The sequence below is a fragment of the Oreochromis aureus genome, linkage group 22, assembly GCF_013358895.1.
Source record: "Oreochromis aureus strain Israel breed Guangdong linkage group 22, ZZ_aureus, whole genome shotgun sequence".
Classification (NCBI taxonomy): domain Eukaryota; kingdom Metazoa; phylum Chordata; class Actinopteri; order Cichliformes; family Cichlidae; genus Oreochromis; species Oreochromis aureus.
The window spans coordinates 3,531,260-3,553,009 of NC_052962.1; the positions used below are offsets into that span (position 1 = coordinate 3,531,260).

The 21,750-nt window shown below is 40.3% G+C and overlaps 1 long non-coding RNA gene across 1 annotated transcript; it reads left to right on the plus strand.

Annotated features, from left to right (window-relative positions):
- Positions 1-333: 333 nt before the first annotated feature.
- Positions 334-1,911, plus strand: LOC116335606. The gene is made up of 3 exons (XR_005609919.1): positions 334-427; positions 782-868; positions 1,247-1,911. It is a non-coding gene; the product is annotated as an uncharacterized LOC116335606 (long non-coding RNA).
- Positions 1,912-21,750: the final 19,839 nt, after the last annotated feature.

The following is a 21,750-nucleotide window of genomic DNA, read 5'->3' on the forward strand; positions in this document are numbered from 1 at the left end:
GAAAGAATACTAAGGCAGGTCACAGAATCTGATTGGTCACAGATTTTGGTGCAACTTAGAACATAATATGTATTTTCATATTGATACTGGGTTTTGTGGGGGGTGTTTCTATTCCTGTGCAAAAGACGTATTCATGAGAGATTTTTGAAGTAGGTTTTGCTGTCGATGACACAGTCAGGCATATAACATGGTGCAGACTGTCCAAGACAGCTACCCAGGAATTTTCTGTGCTGAATAAATGACAATATTTTGGTGAATGTATTGTTTAGATATCTGAAAATTTCATCGGATCACAAGCAAAGACCTCCTGGGGACCTTCAATGCATCCCTTGACAAATTTGTGAATGGCCTGCTGAAACTGTACTGGTCTAAGAAGGGAGCTCTTGGTGAGGAGATGGAAGACCTCCTGGATAAACTTGATGAACAGGTGAGTGAAGTGCTCCTTTATCTGACATTTTCAGAAGAGAGTATACTTTTCTCTTAACAGAAACTGAAAAGATGTTGGCTTCAAACAAAACACATCAGTGGACATGTCAGTAAAATGAATGTCATGAGTCATTGCTTTGTTCTTATTTGGCAGTATTTTATTTAATTTGTAAAATGAAAGTAAAATTGTTAACATGGTGTTGTTGGTTTTTTTGGGGGTTGTACATTTTGCGTGTTGCTGGGTCTGACCTGTGCTTTACTTTCATTATTATGAGAGTTCTGATTTTGCATTGTGTATAGTACACCATGTTACTTCACTAATTGAAATTCTTGTTTTCCACTGAATACTCTTTAGACATCCAACACTGTGTCCAACGGGCACTGAGAGGCCTGCCCATTTTCCTCAAGAGAAGATGCAACAGAGGTTTTCCTGAAGTGCTTAGTAAGTACAAAAAGTAATGCAAGTAAAACTAATTGCTATGAGATGTTTTAGAGGATGAGTTTATCCAAAATGAAATGTACACTTTCTCAGTGCAGTCCAGATAATTTTATAGTGGGGATTGCAGTTGTCATAACTCTCACTCCTTTTTTTCTGCTGAGCAGCAGCTGGGCATTGTTAGTGGTTGTTCCATAGCAGAAAATATTTTTGTACAAAACTCACAAGGTGGCATTAATTAAAAGAAAATAAGCTTTTTCTTCTTAAAACCTCCATTAGTTAAACGACCAGCATGGTATAGAGGTTAAAGTTAAAATCTTTAGAAATTTGTTTTGTCTTTAGTTTTTCTTAGCTTTCAATAATTCATATTTTACTTTTCTTCAGGACACTGACATTTTGGAACCAGTGTTGAACGGTGCATCAGTTGCCATCCTCACCATCCTACAAGATGACGATGCTGATACGTCTGTGCGAGAACATGCAGTTGTGTTGGAAGGGGACATCGTGCTACATAACATTCCAGATCTCTCTACTGCCCTGGCACACCTCTTTGGCCTTCTGTATGCCCTCAACATTGATTATCCAAAGCAGATGAGTTTTACCTTTGAAGCAATTCAGGCCATCTTATTTTGGCCTGGTCGGACAATATGAAGGTGAAGTGGATAAATCATTATTCGAAATGTAAATTTTAGTCAGATGAATCTGTATTGTTGAGAATATATGGTGAAAATTTGTCTTGTAGTATTGTAAAAGATTTGTTATAGTGTTAGTTTCCTCTTCATTGATGGTAACATTTCTAATAACTTTTAACTTCCGTAGTTCATCATAGTAAGCCTGTGTAAAATGTCAATGTCTGGGTACATAGGCAATCGTTTGTGGCACTACCCTATTTAATGTGCAATAGTTATGTTCAGCTTTTACAAGACGGTCAGGGTGTGTGTGCGTGAATTATTAAGTTGCTGGACACTTTTCTTTTTTGGTTCTGGACTGTGGAATTTTAACATCTCTGCTGGGGTGCTCAAAGCACCCAAAAGAAACTGGCAACATGCTTTTGTTTGTTTGTTTGTTATTTCTTTCTTTCTTTTTTTTTTTTTTTAACAGAAATTCACCCTACTACCCATGACATTCTGAAATGTACTGAAAAGACTGTTGAACAAAATAAATAAGCTTTTAGATAACATTGAATTGTGCTTTGTTTTATTCTATATCTATTTATTAAGTGTTTTTTCAAGTATAATAACAACATACATTTTCCTTTGTTTATATAGGTAAATTTTCAACTCACTGGAGTAAGAATTGCATGATTACTCAACAAGAATATCTGTTTTTGGTGAAGGCAGAAATACATGGCATTGAAACCAGAATTTCTTCGTTAGACTTCCAGGATTATCCTAATTAGGTGAACAAGAAGATCCAAGTTGGCAGAACTTGTAAATCTTAGTTAAGTCAACAACAGTTGGCAAAAGTTGAGAAAACTCAAAAATCTCTTGCATCATGTTGCCTTGAAATTTTACGTTTTCTCAACATTTTCTTTTTTACAGTGTGCCCCCCGGCAAAACTTTGCTAGACCCGCCCCTGCACATTTACCACATCCTGGTGTAGAAAGTAATCTTAAATAAATTCTAACAACAGCTTATCAAGCTTAAACGTGCTGCTGTTGTTCAGCCGCTAGTTTCCTCTTTCTGGCACAAAATGGGCAATAAACAAAGAAGAGAGACGGACTCACGACAGAAAAGCCGATCAGCTGATCATTGATCAGTTTCATGATTGAAGTAGCAGCAGGAGAGGGAGGGGGAGAGAATGAGAGGCAGTCATAAGCTTAACCTGGGAATGCTTTACAAACATTGCTTTACTTCTCTCTGGGATAACTTTCTCGGAGATGAAATTCCGGCTCCAAATGCTCAACCACACCACCGACAGGTCTCGCACACCACAGCCGCTCTATCACGTGATGCATACTGCTCCCACGTGCTAAGGTTATATGCTGAGTTACGCCATGTCACAAGTTTTGTGAAGTGCTTTTGTGATATTTAATGGATCGCATTACATTTTTTTATTTCTCTCCGATATCCGATCCAGTAATTTAGGTCAGTATCGGACTGATACGTAATATCGGATCGGTCCATCTCTAGCGTCTAGCTTCAAGTTTCATGTTCCTGACTCATGCCTTGTCAAGAGTTTTGTGTTTTGTATCTTAGTTTATATCTCCCAGCAATTAAGCTGTTTTTAAGTTCAATAAACCTGTTTTGTTTGCAGAGTCCTGCACTTGGGTCCTCACCTTGCCTGCTACACAGCCAGCCCTTGACAGGGTCAGGCCTGCATGAAAAAGCTGGCCCTCTGCAGTGCAAAACTATTCAGAAAGCCATTTTTTTGTTTTGTTTTTCTGTTGTTCTTTTTTTTAATTCTGTCTGGCAGCTTTTGCAATTAGAATTTTCTGAATGCACTGTTGTGCCAAATATAGACGTGCTTTATAAATTTTCTATAGTTTCCTCTTGTTTATGCATTTATTATCTGATTATTTTTTGTGTTATTTCAGTTACTATTATATTATATCATATTATATTATATGTAATATACTATAGTATAATATGCATAGTATGTCCAAGCTAAGAGGCAGGAGGGGAAAAGAGGTAAGGGGGAAGAAAATATAATAACAGGATGGAGCACAAATTGAAATATACAATGTATCTGCCAACTGGTGCAACCTAGCGACCACCCCTGCGCATGGGGGGACCCAGCCAGAAACCAGGCAACCCCAGGCCCTGCACCTGGACCTGTGTCACAACTGAAAGGTCAAGAAGAGGTAGCCACTGCTATCTTCACATCTAACCCATTGCTCAAAGCGATAGAGAAAGAGGGACCCCTGAGCGCAACCTACATCTGCAATCAGTGTTATAAAGAAAGCTTTAACAATGTAGAACCCACTGAGTACATTCTTGATGCCAAGGAAAAAATGTGTTTTCAGTACGTGCCTGTACTGAGGTCTTTGCAGCACCACTTTGTCAGGAAAAATGTATTGGACAGGTTAGCTGAAAATCACAGAGCCCAGAAGAGTAATAGGGGGACTGGTGAACACCATACTTACAGATCTTCTCAGGATGGTTCATACTTTGTTTTTTGGCATTAAAATAAGAATTTCATTGTTTGAGATATGCAATCCTCTGGGTACCTCTCGCAGGAAATATAAACGTTGTGGCATCTACTGGACTGTGAGAAATTTGCCTATAGGTTCACATTTATCACTACCATGAATTTAGTTGGCAGTCTTGTGTAAAACTGATAATGTGAAGAAGTATGGTTATGACCGTTCCTTTCAACCTCTTCTTCTTCTGGAGAAAGAGGGAGTTTTCATTCCCTTAAAAGGCAGGTGTCTCAAAGGCAAAATTCAGGTTGTTGTAGCAGATAATCTGGGGGCTCACAGTATAGCTGGTTTTACTGAGAGCTTTTCTGGTGGTTACATTTGCTGATTTTGCAGAACAACCCGAACTGAAATCCAAACAAAAGAAGTAAAATCGAGTGCATTCATGCTCAGGACAAAATAACTCTCATGTAAAATCAGCTCATGAGACTGGTACAAGGTGTTTTAAGGTGAAAAAACCTTGTGTTATCAGTGAAAATGTTGCCCACTTTAGTGTTCACAACGGTTATCCTCCAGATATTATGTACAACCTTTTTAAGAGCATAGTGCCACTGGATCTTGCACACTGTTTGGCATTGCTAATATCTAATAAATATTTTGATCTTGAAACTCTCTACAAATCCATCCTGCATTTTCCTTACAAAACTGCAGACAAGACAAATAGACCATATGATCCCACACACATTTTCAATTAAGGTAAATGGTAAATGGACTGGACATCGTTATATACCAGCTAGCCAAACTAAAGTAACCCTACAAATGTCACTGCTGTTTACTTTCCTGTCTTTATTTATGTCGGAAGTGATAACAGAGCTGTACGTCTTAATTTGTTTCAGAAATCCCTCAGTCAGGACAGGCTATATTATATTTAGATGGAAACTAGCGAGCACTCCCTGCTAACTTCTAACTCCGTTAAGTTTAATAAATTCCGTTTTCATGGATGCCTGGATGTTTAACTTAATTGTTACACCTGGTAGAGCAGCCACACTGATCATTTTATTACAGATGAAATAATTTAGACAGTTTTTAACTCTTAGTAATCCTGCAGTGATCGTTTGGCTTATGGACCTGCAGCGGAGTTTGGGCCCAGACACGGCTAATGACATCAGACTTAAAGACCGGATACTGTCTGCCAGAAGGCAGGAGGTCAAAAAAGTCTGTCTCCAGGGTGTGAGGCATCTGTAATGATTTTCCCTGCCCGTTTCCTAGTTTCTCAGAGGTACAGGTCCTGGATGGAGGGCAGGGGGGTGCTGATGATCTTTTCTGCTGCCCGTACAGTCTGCACCTGTACTGTTTAGTGGCTGCTCCATATCAGACTGTGATGGAGGAGCACAGGACAGACTCAATGACTGCAGTGTAGAACTGGATCAGCACCTCCTGTGGAAGACTGTACTTCTCCCACTTCAGGTCCTGGGAGATGGTAATACCCAGGAACTTGAAGATCTTCACAGTAGACACCGGGCTGCCTGATATGGTAAGAGGGAGTAGTGTTGAGGGATGTCTCCTGAAGTCCACTATCATCTCTACAGTCTTAAGCATGTTCAGCTTCAGGTTGTTGCTCAAATCTGGTTATAAAAATGTAAATAATTCATTTTGAAATTCCTGACTCTTGTTCAACATGGTAAAATGTTGAGAACTCACATCAACTCAAAGGAAAGAGTCCGCATTAGAGCAATTCACTTGTTTTATGGCAAGCAGTCTAATAAATCTGTTAGTCAGTGTGTGTGTTTAACCCTAGAACACTAGTGATTTTTACCCAATATAATATGACCAACAAAAAGTACTTGTCATCAAAATATATCAAAAAATGACAACACATGACAAATTAGAGTGGTCTGCTTTTACTTTCAACTGTGCCATGTCTAACAAAATGAAAAAAAAGTGTTATGGGGGGACCCTAAAATAATACACCAAAATTACAGAAAAATCTGGAATTCAAGAACAAAAAAATTCCTTAAAAAACCCCAATGACACTGGAAAGCTGGTCTTTGATCCACCCATTCCTGGGACATTTGTGACTTCCCTGGTGAAGGCACAGTCTCCTTGACACACTCACAGCTGCAGGAGAGAGAAATCATGTAAATGTATTTGCTCGGGTGAAAATCACCCAGCGATAGTGTTCTAGGGTTAAGTATATATATATAATTAGTCTTTTTTTTTTTTTTCAAACGAGTTATTACAGGGGGATATAATTTCATGTTAGGTATTGCCCAGTGATTTTTATTATGATTTGAATCTGTGATGATGTAATGTGTTACCACATATTCACACAAAAGAAACAGCAGAATGGTGGCACTGACTCAAATAGAGCAGCACTCTTCTTCTACTCTTTGCCTTTCTCTTCATCTTTTTTGTCTTACTTCTCATATTTTTCTGGTTTTGCTGCTTTTGTAACCCATATCAACTACTCCCTGTCAAATGACTCAAGCCAGCTGATTTGAGGCCCCTCTCCTGATTGGCTCCTTCCACGTCGCGGCAACTATGAATACGGCCGTGGAGGGATACTTCCGGGTTCGACTCCTGCTGTGGCTGTAAGCTTATGTCGTGTGGAACCGCGTTGGAAAACAAAGCGTTTTTCTCCCGTAAACCCGTCTATAAAATTGTATCACCTCAGCGGTAAGTGTTCTTAACATCTACTAATAACACCCTTTTAGTTGTCAGTAACCAGTCGGCCGTTTTCGCGATTAACAAATGACTTTGTTCGGCGGCGTTCCCACCGCGAGCAGAACTCCGGTTCAAAAACCGCTGTTTTTGAACACTTTTATTCACTTAAGCACTTCAATGGGCTTACTTTGAAACAAAGTGCAATTAAATGATTATTGTTATGTGTTGCCTTGAATTCGGCTATGCTGTCTGTTAGACAGTTGTTTTTCTTTATTGTTGTTTTTGTATTTGTTTGTAGCGAACGCTACTGGAATATATAGATTAAGCTACGTAGCCAAGATGATTACTAATTCAACTGTTGTACATTTGTGATTGATGATGATGATGATGATGATAATTTGCATTGTTATATAGACTTGCAGAAAAATGTATTTGTTTACCGGTAAACTGAATTGATTTTGATTTACTAATGGATATTTTTCTGGCCTACAGGTCAGGTTTTTTTTTTCCCTTTAAATTGATCTTCTTCATATTGAAGTGGCGAGCCGGTAGGACCATTCTTTGTTTTGTTTTTTTCCCCCGCTTTGCCGTCTATGGATTACGGACATATTTTTTTTTTCCCCATTGTATGAAACTGGACCCTAAGGAGGAATACCTTAAAAAGTGAACTTTAAAAAGAAAAGGACTCTTAACAAAAGGACTGTTGCACAGGAAATCACAGCAATTGATTTATTATTTATTACACAATTATTTGATTGTGGGCATTTATTTATGTTGTGTGTTGTATTGATTATTTTGGTCCATTTCCCCTTTCCCCCATTTATTCAATATATTTTTGGTACAAGATACTACAGTCTTTGGTTTCATCATTCACACCATCTAGGCTCCATAAAGAACCATTTCTTCTGCGCGTCAGTCAATAAACTCGTCCATTGCAATAACACTAGCCCTTAAATAACTTTGCGTTACACTTTGGTCTCAATCAGTGATAACCATGCCCTGAAATGGAAATTTAAAATGCCATTCCATACTTTTGTTGTAACTGCTTTGTTGAAATCAGATTTGCCCTTGTTCAAACGGTTAACATTGTCTTTCCTCTTTTAGGCTCCTGTGAAATGGCTACGGTGAAACTCAGAAACATTTTTGGAGAAAATGATCCCCGGAGATTGGTCCCAGCAGAATATAAAATACAAAATATATCAAACAATGAAAGTTCGATACAAGTAACTTTTTAAAGTAAAAGTACACCCTAAAAATGTGGGTTAATAATAACCCAATTTGTAACCCAGTACTTGGTCAAATATGGACCAAGTCAACACTGGGTTGGGTTATTGGTTTGACCCAGCACACTGGGTTAGGATAACTATCCAAAAATTGGGTTAGATTGACCAATGTTTAAAGTTGAGTTTAGCAAAAATTGGATAAAAATGACCAATGTTTAAAGCTGAGGTTAATAAACATTGGCTCGAAACTCAGAACCCATCTCAAGGGTTTGGGTTAAGATTTCTACTTATGATAAAATTCAGCATATAAAAACTAGATTCAAAACAGATTTTCTCAAAAAACACTTTTATTGCCATTTGATACATAGAACATAGACAGCAAAATTCATACAAAATATATCAATATACTATATTATTATATATTATATATGTACTAGATCAAAAAAAGGGACCAGTTGCAAAGAAGTTGAAGAACCTGGGAACCATCATCTACAGCTATGGTGCCATGTGGTTTGGGGTAAAGAACAAGACTCAGAGGCAGCAGAAAGGCCCTTTAAACCAGTTAAAGTCCAGGAGACAGCGGGAAATTGACAGATTAGTGAAAGAGAAAAGACAATTGAGGAAACAGTGGAGGAAGGCCTATGAGACAGAAAGGGAGGGACATACTGCCCTGCAGGAGGAAATAAAGCAACAGCTTGCTAAGCTGCAAAGAGCAGAGCTCCTCAGATGACAACAAAGAAGAAAGAACGGGCAAGGACCCTTTTCTACAGCGACCCATACAACTTTGTTAAGGGCCTTTTTGTTGAAGAGAAGAGTAGGTGCCTCAAAATGCCCATAAAAGACCTGGAAGATCATCTGAGGAAAACTTACCCTGAGGATCGGAGGCATGAGCCAGTTACCATTCCAAGTGATATACCGCCTATCCAGGCACCTGAACATCAAATGAACATAACACTACCCACATGGAGTGAGGTGGAGAAGGTAGTGAAGCAGGCAAGAGTAGCATCGGCCCCAGCACCCAATGGCATTTCATATAGGCTCTATAAAAATACCCCCCAAGTCCTCAAATACCTATGGAAGGTGATGAAGATAGCATGGCAGAAAGGAGTGATTCCAAGGGCTTGGCAAAGAGCAGGGGGTATTCTGATTCCTAAGGAGAAGAACTCTTCATCCATCAGCCAGTTTCACTAGATTAGCTTACTGAACGTAGAGGGAAAGATCTTCTCCAGCGTTTTGGCCCAAAGACTATCTACTTTTTTGAAAAGAAACATCTATGTTTGACACATCAGTGCAGAAGGCCAGCATTTGTGAGTTCTCAGGATGTCTGGAACATGCCGGTGTCATCTGGCACCAGATTTAAACTGCCAAGAAAGAACGAAGAGACCTTCATGTGGTCTTTTTAGACCTTGTCAACACCTTTGGGTCAGTTCCACATGAGATCTTGTAGATGGCCTTCAACTATTTCAGTCTACCAAACTACATGACAGGACTGGTCAAGACCTACTTTCAGGATTCACAGTTTTGTGTGACAGCTGAGAACACCACCACACCCTGGCAGCACCTGGGAATTGGAGTTTTTGCCGGCTACACGCATTTATCATGGCAATGGAGTTGGTCGTGCGGGCATCTCGGTGGGTAGTGGGAGTTGAGAGACTCAAGAGTGGCCTTCGTCTTCCTCCCATTAGAGCCTACATGAATGACATGACCATCATTACAAGAACAAAACCATGTGCTAGGCGATTGCTACAGGAGCTCCAGGAAAACATTGAATGGGCAATAATGGAGTTTAAGCCAAGTAAATCTGGCAGCATCTCCATCATAAAAGGAAAACTGACAGCCGTGCAATTTTATATTAGTGGAGAACCAATTCCAGCAGTCTTAGAGTCCATCAAGAGCCTGGGACGGTAGTATAATGCAAACCTCAATGATACCTGGCAACTTGAACAACTACAGCAGAACTTGGCTTATGACCTTAGGCGGATTAACAACACTGCACTCCCACGGAAATGGAAGCTCAGGGGCTTCCAGTTTGGATTATTACCCAGACTACTGTGGCCGTTGACAATGTATGAGGTCTCACTCAATCATGCAAAACGACTAGAGAGGCTAGTGAGGTCCTACGTTAAGAAGTGGCTCGGACTTTCCAAATGCCTCGGTAGCGTTGGGATAGTAGGGATAGGCAATGAGAGCGACGGGATACTGTCATTGCCTATCCCTATCCTGGTAGAGGATTTTAAATGTGCAACAGTGAGGCTTGAGATGTCACTCACAGACTCCCTGGACCTCATAGTGAGAAGCACTGCTCCCATCCCAGCAACGGGGAGGAAGTGGACCCCAGCCACAGCTGTGCTACAGGCCAAATCTGCTCTTTGGCATCGTGATGTGGTGGGTCACATCCAGCAGGGCAGAGGAGGATTTGGTCTTGGAGCAGTAACACCTCGGTGGCAACAGGCATCTGTAACCAAATGTCAAAAAATGGTGGTGGAGGAGGTGCGTTGACAGGAGGAAACAGTAACACATGCCAGAGCCATAGCGCTGGCTAAGCAGGGTCACTGGATAAATTGGGAGAGTGTTGAAAAGAGGAAACTCTCATGGAGTGAAATCTGGGGAATGGAGTCTAATAGGCTAAGTTTTATCATGCAAGCCACATATGATGTGCTGCCTTCCCCAATAAATCTGCAGCTGTGGTTTGGAAAGGACCCATCTTTCCCCCTATGTACAGTCCCAGCAACACTCAAGCACATCTTGGTTGATTGTAGGACTAGCCTTACTCAAGGCAGATACACATGGAGACACAATCAGGTCAGAATCAGAAAGGGTTTTATTGCCAAATAATGACATCTCTCACCTTCTCAACAAAATCCAGAGTGTTCTGGATGTGGTGTTCAGAGCTGCCCACCAGCTGGTTGAGGATCGAAGCCAGAAACTTGGAGATGTTATAGGTGACTGAGTTGATCATACAGACAATCAGTCTTAAAGGTCACCCTGTGTATGTATTTTTGGTAAACCATAAAGACTTGGTGTAGACTCCCCTGGGTATAGCCTGTGGTATGAGGTCCGGTCATTAGCCTTGTCTTGTTCTAACTGCTTCAGACAGTCTATCACCCTCTTCCAGTAGCCACTTCCTGGGTCTTTTATAAGTCTTTTATAAGTTTTTCCCATTTCTTTTCCATATGGGATAACTGTAAATGAAAAGGATGATACCAAACAAGGCAAAGTAAATTGTTTTTAAAGGGATAAATGTAGAGGGAAAATCAAAAGTAGTCAAAAATGGCCAGTTATAACCTGGACCGCAGAGGGTTAAACATTTTTTTTTTAAAGTAACACAATAGTTACTTTCCCAGTAATTAATTACTTTTAGAATCTTGTAACTCAGTTACTAACTCAGTTACTTTTCTGAAGAAGTAACTAGTAACTATAATTAATTACTTTTTCAAAGTAACTTGCCCAACGCTGACAGGGACTAAGGTGGAGGACTTGAAGCAGGCAGGCACATAACATGCCTGCAGTGAGGAGTTGAAAATGCCAGAAAAAACTGGGGCCAGCTCGTTTGCACATTGTCTAAGAGTGGCAGGAGACACACCAACTGGGCCAGGAGCTTTCTGAGCATTCAGACTCTTAAACTGCTTCCTCACATCTGCTTCATGAATATGAAGGGTTGTAGTGGGAGAAGGTGGTGTGAAATCCTCCTTGGTGTGGGGTGAGGAGGGGGGTGTTGTGGGTGAAGTCTTTGATGGTGGTGATGGTGATGAATAAAAGGTATTCCAGAGAGGAAGAGCAGTGGTGAGCAATCACTGTCACATCTGTGCAACAGCCAATATTAATGTTGAAGCACACACCTTCACCTCTGGTCTTACCGGAGAGAGTGGCCTGCCGGTCCACGTGGAGCAGATGAAAACCCTCCAGCTTGAGCGCGCAGTCTGGGATGTCCTCACAGAGCCACAACTCCATAAAACATAATACACAGGAAGAGGCAAAGTCTCCGTTCATGCTTCTCATCAGGGCCAGCCTGTCCATTTTGTTCCAGAGTGAGCGTACGTTGGAAAGGAAGATCCCAGGAAGAGCAGTTCATAGTCCGCGTCTCCTCAAACACACGAGTGCGCCTGCTCTCTTTCCTCTCCTTCGGGGTCTCACTTTCCTGATCACAGTCTGTAGTAAATCTGCCGCAGATGCGACAAATACTAGAAATAAATCCACAGGTGTTGTAATCCTGTAGTTAAGAAGCTCTTATCTGGTGTAAGAATATCCAGAAGAGTGTCCAGACACACAAATTATGCACAAAAACAGAAGTAACGCACTGAAGTACCAGGTCATCCATACGCAGGGCCATCTTGGAACATCAGGTCCTCAGGTGTCTAGCCAAGAAAGTTGACTGCAAGAAAAAAATCCATCAACGCTTAACCTTTCACAAACCAAGAGGAGCGTCAGTATTCATCAGCATTTGTCCGGGAGGGGGACAAGCCGAGGACTAGCCCTTCAACCCCGGGCCTGGTCCCACTGAAGGTCACCAGGGATTGGCAGATGCACGTGGACTTGGAGCAGAGGCTAATATCTCCCACAGAGATCGTAATAACTACTCTGCGACCAGTCCTCTTCCTTTGGTCTAACTCCCGAAAACTTGTTTATGTCATTGAGCTGACGGTATCGTGGGAGGATGCAATTAAAGAAGCATTTGAGCATAAGAAGCTGCGGTATGCCAACTTGGCTGCTGAGGCAAAGGACAGAGGCTGGAAGATCAAGTTGTGCCGGTGGAAGTGGGGTGCAGGGGCTTTGTTGCCAGTACAACACCAAAACTGCTTAATGGGATTGGAATCAGAGGACAGATGCAACGGCAGGCTATAAGCGAGTTAGATAACACTGCTGAGAGGACCAGTCACTGGCTGTGGCTAAAGAGGGATGACATCACTTGGGCAGCTAAGGCAGTGAGCTAACCGTGAGACACAGACCCACTTTGGAAAAGTGGCAAGAGGGAATCTCCCTCTAAGATCTCCCTTCGAAGATAGAACGAAGCCTTTTCCTGACATTGCGTAGACACTCCTCCAGAAATCCAGTTGCTGGCCTATGAGTTCTGCAAGGGCTGAACCACACATCCTGAAATTTTTAAACAAAAGAAAAGGGTCAATAAGTAAGATTTAAAAGATTATTTGCAGTTGTTTGGTTAATGTCAAGTTGTCTGTAATCCTGGAGTGGTGAGCTCCAACACTGTGCTTGACATTTGCTGAGAGAGGATAAAACAACAGTGAAGCAGACCAGTCTGTGGTTGTGAATGCTTGCAATTGATTGTTAGGAGATGGACTAAACCAAGATCAAGTATCATGTTTCACACACTTTATACTGTCACAAGGTTGTACAAACCTTTTTGCCAACTTCTTAATAGATTTACAACAAATTTTATTATTTATGCATCTATAATGTGCATATGACTGAAGATGGGTGACATATACACCATGTTCCAAATTATTATGCAAATGATATTTTTCTCTGATTTTCCTAACTAGTCTATTTAAATGACAGTCAGCATAATTTTATAGTCATCAACCACTAGAGTATAATTCAAATGTTACTGAAAAAACCTCCCAATGAAAACAGTATGTTTTTCAAAAATAAATAAACTTAAAATGCACTGTTCCAAATTATTATGCACACAAAAAAACAAAAACTTTACTTTTTTTGTAGATTTCTTGTAAAATAAACAAATACAAAGAGCAGAAGCTTTAAAAAAAGAAACCAAACATTTTTAGGTGATCTTCTTTGTTTTCATCACCCCAGCGCACACACTTTAAGAGCTGCCACTGGAGTCATTTTACTTGGGCCAGCACAGCGCAGTGTCCTTTGACCAAGAAGCCCAATTGTAGCCACAGTGAAAATGCTACTGTGGCTGGATGGGTTGCGCATGTCTCTCTGTCTTGGTTGTTCGCTTTCTCGCTTCACCTTCTCTCTCTCTTTCTGCTGCACTCGCTCCTTACATCACGTGATTGGACTAATTGGGAACCCACCTGCACATTGATTACAGGGTGGTGTTTGTCTGTATAAAGGGAAGCCGGGTTTTTGTTGGTTCATTCCTCCTGAGCTTCTGGCGCAACACAGCAGTAAATGCTGGCCTATGGTTACAGATTAATTTACCGAGACGATTGGACTGTGTGACAGCTACAGGTAGGCTCCCGTTTGACCTCTGATTTCTCTCAGAAGTAGTGAACTAGTAGTAATATTTCTGCGGCTCGTTGTAGCACGGCCGTTTCTCTTTTCTTTCCTCCAGCTGTGGTGGAGAGAAGCGTTTGAATTGCGTCCACCATGCAGTATAGCGCCTCCAGTCTTGGGGTAAGCCGCTTATATTATAGCTACTAGTATTTGTAAATTTAAGGAGATTGAGAGGGTGCAGCAGCAATCAAACCCTACAAACAAAAGGGCAAATATAACCTCAGTGACCAGTCGCCTGATTTTAAGTGAAAAGTTGAGACGCCTGCCTACCTGCTGTTTCAGGGCTCCTCTGCAGTGGAGCTGCTGTCTTGTTGTGTGGATGCCCTAAAAGGGCTTCCACACTATTGAGTTCCTGTTTCTCTTTATTGTGTGGATGCTTTTGGCATCCACACTATTGAGTTCCTGTTTCTCTTTATTCTTTATTCCACTATATTCCAGTTGCTTCCGTACACTTTTTGGCACTTAACTACTCCCTCAGTTTTCAGGCCGATTTTCTCCATTCAAACTCTAAACTGTTCTGCTCTTTCTGCTAATGCCGGCTATGACTTTTGGTGTTTATTACTATTATACTTTTTAAAATATTACACTTTTTTCCTTTAATTTGTCCCATTGAAATGAATGGGAAACTTCCACAATTCTGCTAAAACTTGTTTGTTTTTGAAACTTAACTACTTCCTAATACTTTCACCTAGAAACTCCATTCAAACTTTAAAATATTCTCAACTTATTGGGCTATTCCTGTCTGATTCAGCTTTTTCAGATCTTCTACCATTTTAATCTTATCTCTCTTTAAGTTTTCAGTTGCAAAATTGTGATTTTTCAGAAAATACATGCGTTGCTATGGTTGCTATGCAATTAAGTCAGAGTGAGTGCTGGTCCGTTCTGAATTTTCTCTTCATGTCTAAACAACTTCTTGCTACTCGCTCAATTTCTACTCAACCCCCACAAATTATACATCAAAACGTAGGTATTTTTGCTGGCTTTCAGACAATGTCACTATCTTTATTGTGAGATTTACCGTTTTTTTTGCAATTTGCCTCGGAATGACACAAGGTCTGACAACTCCCCATTCAAAGTCTATGGGGAGGTTTTGAAATTCAGAGCTGAAATTCTGTAACGGGAGGCATTTTCAAATCGCCATGTCTCCTTAACAAAGCAAAGTTAGGACATGAGGCTTGTGCCAATATATCTTCAGACACTGCTGACACTCACAGTGGAAGCAGTTTTTACAATTATCTTACCGTTGAGCAATGAATTACGTTTGTTTGAGGGGTGGAAATCTGTCCTCCTCTCAGTTTTCAAACTCCGAAAATGAAGCCATTTCTTCTCTCGTCATATCTCCGCGACGGAGGTACAAAGAGCTATGAAAATCGCAGTCAAAGTAAGACAAAGTCCGCTGATTCACCCAGTACAAGAATTATGCTGCTAGCCCTCCTAGTTTTTGAGTTACACGACGTTTTGTAACTCAAAAACGGCGCTTTCGCCCTCACCGCGATCTATTTTCTGACTGCCCAAGTATCTGTCTTTCAGACCCCCGCCCCCTTTCCAGGTGGCGCAATCAGTAATGACACGGCTCTGCAGCTCAAAGGTCGTGGGTTCAATCCCACCTTGGTCCACACGTTTGTTTTTTTTCACTACAAATTTATACACTATCACAGACCTGTAATTTATATTGCTAATTTATTACAATTCTGCAAAGTTTTATGATTTTAGCAGCTTTTCTAATATGGACCTCAGATTCTTGTTAACGCTCCATGGCAGAAACAAGTACACAGCCTGATGAAGCAGACAGAGGCAGTACCTCTGATTGGTGAATTTGAGCAGAACCAGGTTGTTCTTTCATTTTATTTCTTTATTTATTTCACACATGGTTCAACAGTGTTTCTTTTTCTACATACAGAACCTTCTGCCTCTTTTCAGCAGAAATTCTGCTCATTTACCTCATCTCTTGTGTTGGAGTGCCCTCTTGTGGTGCCTTTTGGGTAGTGCCTTAGTAAACGTGAACACTGCAAAGAAGTGGTATCAGACTGGTTTGTAGTGGAGGAATTTGTTGCCAGTTTCTTTCATCTTTAATCCGTATTCATGTTGTAATGTAGTAACTTTTGTGGCACAAATACCACAATATGGCAGAAACACTATGTTTTGGCACAAATACTTTCATTTGGTATACTTTAGTTTCTTCACCCCTTTTCAGCAAAATTTTCATTTTTTTCAGCACAAATTCCCTTTTTTTGGGCTGTTTTCAGAAAAACTCTTTTCAGCAGAAACTCTGCTGATTCATCTCTTTTCAGCGCAAGTTTCTGCTCCTTTGCCTCTTTTCTGCAGAAATTCTGCTGATTCACCTCTTTTCTGCAAAATTTTCAGCCTTTTCACCTCTTATCAGCACAATTCTCAGCAGCTTCTGCTCATTTCAGCAGAATTGTCAGTCTGTCCACCTCTTCTCTGTGAGAATGAGTTTGGGTCAGTGAGATGAGTAACTGCCTTGAGCCTGGTAGGGCCAGGTTCGAATCCTGCTCAGGGTAACATTTTTTTTTCACCACCATACAACTTTTTGCAACTTCATCGTTTTCAGCTTTTCAGCAGACAGCTTCAGCGTTAAGGCATCCACACAGCATTTTCGCAGGAAATGCAAATTGTGTGGATGCCCTCAAAGGCATCCACACTATTGAGTTCCTGTTTCTCTTTATTCTTTATTGTGTGGATGCCCTAAAAGGGCTTCCACACTATTGTTTTCCTGTTTCTCTTTATTCTTTATTATTATTCCTCTAGTTGCTTCCGTACACTTTTTGGCACTTAACTACTTCCTCAGTTTTCAGCCGATTTTCTCAGTTCAAACTCTATACTGTTCTGCTCTTTCCGGCAATGACTTTTGGTGTTTATTACTATTATACTTTTTAAAATATTACACTTTTTTCCTTTAATTTGTCCCATTGAAATGAATGGAAATCTTCAGAAATTCTGCTAAAACTTGCTTGTTTTTGAAACTTAACTACTTCCTCATACTTTTACCTAGAAACTCCATTCAAACTTTAAAATGTTCTCAGATTATTGGGCTATTCCTGTCTGATTCAGCTTTTTCAGATCTTCTACCGTTTTAATTTTATACCTCTTTAAGTTTTCAGTTGCAAAATTGTGATTTTTCAGAAAATACATGCGTTGTTATGGTTGCTATGCAATTAACTCAGAGTGGACAGTGGAAATTTCTGAATTTTCTCTTCATGTCTGAACAACTTCTTGCTACTCGCTCAATTTCCACTCAACCCCCACAAATTATACATCAAAACGTAAGTATTTTTGCTGGCTTTCAGAAATTGTCACTATCATTGTTGTGGGAGTTACAGAATTTTGGCAAATCTCCTCAGAGCAACACAAAGTCTGTAAAGTCTCCTTAGAGAGTCAATGGAGAGTTTGTTCAAAATCAGCGCTGGATTTCTCTAATGACAGGCATTTTCAAATCGTCATATCTCCTTAATGAAACAAAGTTGAGACATGACGCTTGTGCCAATATATCTTCAGACACCTCTGATGCTAACAATTCAAGAATTTTTTTTTCTCACCTATTACCGTTTGGCCATGAATTACGTTTGTTTGAAGGTAGGAAATTCGTGCCTTGCTCAGATCTCTTCAGATTTCAAACTCTGGAAATGAGGCACTTTTTTTCTCTCGTCAGATCTTTTTGATGGATTTCCACAAAGACCTGAAAATTCTCATGACTGTTCACCAAAGCCTGCTGTTTCTTACGGTGAAAGAATCATTTTGATGCTCCATATAGATTTAGAGTTACAAAACGTTGTTTGAGGGCAAGTCAAGGCAGTTTTGCTTTGCCTCTACTCAGTTACAGTGTATTACAAGTCATATATCTTCAATAATTTATATTCTATCGCTGAATTAAGAAGACCTGCAGATTCCCCCATCTCTTCTGAACAAAACGGTGTCAGAATGAGCGTTCTAGCCCCTATGGTTAGGAAATTATGGCCATTTGTTCGAGGGGAATCCTAAATGTGAGAAATACACTGAAGAAAACTTATACCTCTCTCTGTGTCTGTGTGTAAGGGCTGATTACAGCAGGTGCAGCTAATTTAACTGACCTAGATATACCAAGCACAGACTCTTAACAGCCACTGCTCCCTTTAGGCTCTGTGTATGTGTATGTTTGTGTGTCTGTATCAATATTTCTCCCATGTTAAAGTATTACTCCTCCATAATAGTATTTCTGTTGAATCAAAGTGGAGCAGTTTTAACAGTCATCTTACTGTTGAGCCATAAATTACGTTTGTTTGAGGGGTGGAAATCTGTCCTCCTCTCACTTTTCAAATTCTGAAAATGAAGCCGTTTCTTCTCTCGTCATATCTCCGCGACTGAGGTACAAAGAGCAATGAAAATTGCAGTCAAAGTACACCAAAGTCCGCTGATTCACCCAGTAGAAGAATGATGCTTCTATTCCACCTAGTTTTTGAGTTACACGACGTTTTGTAACTCCAAAAATCGGCGTTCTACGCCTCTCACCGCGATCTAAATCTGACAGTTCATCTGCCTGTTTTCCAAGCCACTGCTCTGTTTTCCAAGCCACTGCTCTGTTTTCCAGTGGCGCAGTTGGTAATGACGCTGGTCGGCAGCCTAAAGATCGCGGGTTCAATTCCACCTTGGTTAACCTTTTTTTTTCTCCCCCTACAAATTAATACACTATCACAGACAAGTAATTCATATTGTTCATTTATTACAATTCTGCAAAGTTTTATGATTTTAGCAGCTTTTCTAATATGGACCTCAGATTCTTGTTAACACTCCATGCCACGAATACTGTTCCCTTTAGGCTCTGTGTATCTGTGTGTGTCTGTATCAATATTTCTCCCATGTTAAAGTATTACTCCTCCATAATAGTATTTGTGCTATATCAAAGTACTTCTACTACATCTTAGTATTTCTGCTAAATCATAGTATTTTTGCCATATCATGGTATTTGTGCCAAAATATTGTATTTGTACAAAGTCACAATATTTCTTCTAAATCATATTATTTCAATCAAATCTCAGGAGTTGTGCTAAAACACAGTATTATTACCAAATCATAGTATTTGTACCCAAACATATCTGTTCAACTTATTTAACTCTTCTCAACAGTCCAACACCTCTTCTTCACCCCGTTTCAGCAGAATTGAGTTTTTTCACCCTTTTTCAGCACAAATCCCAGCTTTTTCAGGTGTTTTCAACAGAAATCTCTTTTATTTCTGATTGCTGATGTCTTTGTTTTTCAGCCGCCCACCCCCTTTCCAGGTGGCGCAATCAGTAATGACACGGCTCTGTAGCTCAAATGTAGTGGGTTCAATCCCACCTTGGTCAACATGTTTTTTTTTTTTTGTTTTTTTTTTTACTACAAATTTATACTCTATCACAGACCTGTAATTTATATTGCTAATTTTTTTCACTACAAATGAGTAGTGCAAAAACATACTATGTCTGCAACATCACAGTATATCTGTTATGTTATAGTATTACTACTAAATCACAGTATTTCTGCCAATTCAAGGAGGCTGACTGTTACTAAGTGCATCAGTGTACATAGGTCATCTCTTGTGTTGGAGTGCCCTCTTGTGGCGCCTTTTGGGTAGTGCCTTAGTAAACGTGAACACTGCAAGAAGTGGTATCGGACTGGTTTGTAGTGGAGGAATTTGTTGCCAGTTTCTTTCATCTTTAATCTGTATTCATGTTGTAATGTAGTAGTACCACAATATGGCAGGAACACTATGTTTTGGGACAAACACTTTGATTTGGTATACTTTAGCTTCTTCACCCCTTTTCAGCAAAATTTTCATTTTTTTCACCCCTTTTCAGCACAAATTCCAGCTTTTTTGGCTGTTTTCAGAAAAAAAAACCTCTTTTCAGCAGAAACTCTGCTGATTCCTCTCTTTTCTGCAAAATTTTCAGCCGTTTCACCTCTTATCAGCACAATTCTCAGCAGCTTCTGCTCATTTCAGCAGAATTGTCCATCTCTCCACCTCTTCTTTGTAAGAAGCACTTTGGCTCAGGGAAATGAATAGCTGCCTTGAGCCCATGAGGGCGAGGTTCGAATCCTGCTTTGGGCTTGTTCCTGCTTTGTTTGTTCCACCTGCAAATTTATGTGAATTTGTACACTGTAATATCGCTGTATTACGTAGTGGCTAAGTAGGAGGCTGACTGTTACTAAGTGCATCAGTGTACATAGGTCATCTCTTGTGTTCGAGTGCCCTCTTGTGGCGCCTTTTGGGTAGTGCCTTAGTAAACGTGAACACTGCAAAGAAGTGGTATCAGACTGGTTTGTAGTGGAGGAATTTGTTGCCAGTTTCTTTTATCTTTAATCCGTATTCATGTTGTAATGTAGTAACTTTTGTGGCACAAATACCACAATATGGCAGAAATACTATGTTTTGGCACAAATACTTTCATTTGGTATACTTTAGCGTCTTCACCCCAGGTGCAGCAGGTGCAGCCAATTTAACTGACCTAGATATACCAAGCCCAGACTCTTAACAGCCCCTGTACACTTTGCTCTCTGTGTGTGTGTGTGTGTGTGTGTGTGTGTGTGTATATCAATATTTCTCACATGTTAAAGTATTACTCCTCCATAATAGTATTTCTGTTAAATCAAAGTACTTCTACTACATCTTAGTACTTCTGCTCAATCATAGTATTTCTGCCAAATCTTGGTATTTGTTCCAAAGCATAGTATTTCTGCCAAATCACAGTATAACTGCAAAATAAAGGTTTTTGAGCCAAATCATAGTTTTTGTGCTAAATCCTAGTAACTCTGATCAATGATAGAATTTCTGCTATACTGTAGTGCTTTTTGCTAGATTATAGAATTTCTGCTAAGTCAAAGTATTTCATGTAAATCATAGTATTTATACCAAGTCCCAGTGTTTCTGCCAAATCATAAATAATGTGGCGTGTTGGGGGAACAGCTAGTTCTCTCCCATCATGCCTTGGGACATGTGTAATGATAACAGCAAATCCTTATTTGCCTAGTATCATGTGTTAGTTGTTAATACTCCTAGACTGTAGGGGGCGCTAGATAGCTAGAGGGCGCTACCTCGGAGCAGACTGTGATGGCTAAGGTTGTTTTACATGTGAACCACAGTTCGATAAAATACCTTCTCTTCAAGTAATGGTGTCATTCTTAAGAACCCACAACAACATAAAGAAACAAGACATGGTGTCAGAAGATGGACTTGAAGGAAGGTAACGGACTACAATATAGCAGTACCGACGGATCAGCTTAGCAGTGAACGTGTAGCTAACTCGCCGAGGGAGAGAAAAAAGTGACCTAGCGACGTAAGCATGGACGGCTTACACCCACCACCGATTCTTCAGTTGACTGGAAATATGGCTGAAAATTGGAGAAGATTTAAGCAACGTTTCACGTTGTACCTGTCAGCAATTGGACTTGACGAGGCAAGTGATAAAAAGCAAGCGTCAGTGTTTTTGCATGTAGTGGATGATGAGGCACTGGAAGTCTATAATAACTTCACGTTTCCTGATGGTGACGGAATGAAGCTGAATAAAATAAGGGACAAGTTTGAGGCTTACTGCATACCTAAGAGAAATGTGACATTTGAGAGGCACAGATTCTTCACATGTGTACAGAAGACAGGGGAGACAATAGATCAGTATGTCACAGAGTTGCAGAACAGGAGTAAAACATGTGAATTTGGAGGACTGACAGACTCTTTGATAAAAGACAGACTTGTG